The sequence below is a fragment of the Helianthus annuus genome, chromosome 13 (assembly GCF_002127325.2).
Source record: "Helianthus annuus cultivar XRQ/B chromosome 13, HanXRQr2.0-SUNRISE, whole genome shotgun sequence".
Taxonomy (NCBI): domain Eukaryota; kingdom Viridiplantae; phylum Streptophyta; class Magnoliopsida; order Asterales; family Asteraceae; genus Helianthus; species Helianthus annuus.
In genome coordinates this window covers 99,062,927-99,065,470 of record NC_035445.2, presented here as the reverse complement: position 1 = coordinate 99,065,470, position 2,544 = coordinate 99,062,927, and the positions used below count along the sequence as shown (strand labels likewise).

Sequence of the window (2,544 nt, the reverse complement as noted above, 5' to 3'; positions counted from 1 at the left end):
AATCGCACTATAATGTAGTGATTATTGAGATAGAAAGTGAAGAAATAGTTGAAGATTGTGGGTTTTGAAAATGGTGGGTTTTGAAGTTACTGGGTTTTGAAAAAGGAAGAAGAAGGAGTTGGATTGACTAAAATACCCTTTCTCTTTATTTTAAAATTTGACACATGTCATAATCCTATGGCTTCCTATCCTTCCTAGCGAAAATTAACTTCCTATTTGATCTTTTCCCATATATATATAGGACAAAGATCCGTTAGGAACCACCCTTTATTGCGAGAACCGCGAGAACCAGTGTGAACACAAACAGTAATACCTAAAAAAATCTAAAAAACACCCAAAATTTTTTTTTTATTTTTTTACTATTTTTTATATAAAAATAGCTACTTTTAGCATCCAAAAAAAAATTTTTTTTTTTTAATTTTTTTTTAAAAAAAAAAATTTTTTTGGCTACTAAAAGTAGCGATTTGAACATAAAAAATAGTAAAAAAATAAAATAAAAAATTAGATTTTTTTTTTATTTTTTTAGATTTTTTAGGTTTTTTGGGGGTTTAGTTTTTAGCATTTTAGCTTGGGGTGGGGGGTGGGGGGGTTTAGGTTTTTGGGGGGTGGGGGAGGGGGGTTTAGGTTTTTGGGGGGGGGGGGTGGGGGGTTAGGTTTTTTTTAGGTTTTTTGAGGGTTTTAGGTTTTAGCATTTAGCTTGGGGGGGGATTAGGTTTTTTTTGGGGGGGGGGGTTAGGTTTTTTTTGGGGGGGGGGGGGTTTAGGTTTTTGGGGGGTGGGGGTGGGGGTTAGGTTTTTTTTAGGGTTTTTTTAGGTTTTTTTAGGTTTTTTTAGCTATTTTAGCTTGTGTTCACATTGGTTCTCGCGGTTCTCGCAATAAAGGTGGTTCCCGCATGAACCTTACCCTATATATATATATATATATATATATATATATATATATATAGGGAGCCGCTAAAATGAAAACCACCCCAGTTGTAAGAACCATGAGAACCACTCTCAACCAATCAGATTATAACAACCAAAAGGGTGTTTTAGTCCTTTACCACAAATGTCAAATCTATTTCTCTCTCTCTTCATTTAAATCATCAGACTTTTTATATATATTTTATCTCTCATCTCTCTTCTTTCTTGTCACAATTCTCTCTCAAGCTTATCTTCCCTCTATCATCTCTTTCTTTCTTCTTGTTCAAAACAAAAACAAAAATCAGAACTTTGACAAAGAAGCTCTAGATCGATCTTGGTTGCATGTTTTACAATGAAGTGCCAAATCGATTAACCACCTCATGAAGAGTGTTCTGTTTGAAGATCTGGATCCGCTAATGCTTTGGATGCAATAAAGACCCGGATTCGAATCATTCGATGAAGACCCATATTCAATGAAGAGAAAGATTGTAGGTTCATCTTTTTTTTTTCTACTTTGTTCATCTATTTCTTTTTTCTGGTTAAAAATATTAAAATTCTTCAAACCCCTTTTCAATGTTCATCAACCAAATCCAATTCATATTCTGGTGGAGAACACATAAATTGAAAGTGATTTGGAACAAGTAGGTTGTAGATATCTAGAAAACTCATATAACATTTTACATCTTAAATTCATAATTTATTTGGGTGAAGTCAGATGCTACTAAACCTCATTTCTAAAAATCATTTTGCTGCTGAATGAAATTTATAAGTGGGGAATGTGAGCTCCTTCTTTTAAAAATCATTTATTGTAGAACATTACATGTATCCGATGTTATCTTTCTCATATTTTTTTCATTTTTTTCTTTCCGATGAATGACGGTTGTGTGTATGAGAGAGGTGGGTTGGGGGCGTCGGTGGGTTCAAGTGAAGGGTGGTTGGTGTGTGTGAGTGGTGTCTATGGAGATGTCTATGATGAATATGTGGTCTATGTTGCAGGTGGTGGTGTATTGGCGGTGTGGGGGTCAAAAGGTTCGATTTGTTTTTCTTGGGGGGGGGGGGGGGGTTCTTCCGGTGGTGGTGGGTTTGACAGCGACGGTGGTGGTGGGTTTTGACGGCGACTGTGGTGGTGGGTTTTGACGGCAGTGGAGCCTGGCGATGGTTTCCTTCCCGGTAAGCCTGAGTTTTTATCCTCTTTCTTTCTCAGATCCATTTATTTTTCGTTTCTTCTTCGGGATTGTCACGTGATGTTTCAGAAGGTGTTCAGTTCGGTTCAGTTCAGGTTAGTCGGGTTTCAAGTATTATATCGGTTAAGTGTCGATTCAAGTCCGGTTGTTTTTGTTATTTCAGTTGGTTCGGGTTTCACGGCACGGGTTAGCTCGATCAAACAGACAACTCGGTCAACTGTCGGGTGCACTCGGTCAAAGCTGGTCAGCCGTTTCAGTCACGGTTCAGTCTTGCTTCGGGTTCGGGTCAGCGGGTTAACTTGTATTTATAATTTGTTGCTTCGGGTTCGGGTTAGCGGGTTAACTTGTATTTATTAATTGTAAACGTAGAATCATATGATTATGTTGTTTCGTTTATTGTGTATTGAATTTTGAAAACTATAACGATAACTTGTATTGTCGGGATCGTCCAAAAA

At 37.1% G+C, this 2,544-nt stretch overlaps 1 long non-coding RNA gene across 1 annotated transcript; it reads left to right on the top strand.

Annotated features, from left to right (window-relative positions):
• Window positions 1-1,126: 1,126 nt before the first annotated feature.
• LOC110898807 lies at window positions 1,127-2,544 on the top strand. Its single transcript, XR_002569643.2, has 3 exons — window positions 1,127-1,393; window positions 1,902-2,075; window positions 2,253-2,544. It is a non-coding gene; the product is annotated as an uncharacterized LOC110898807 (long non-coding RNA).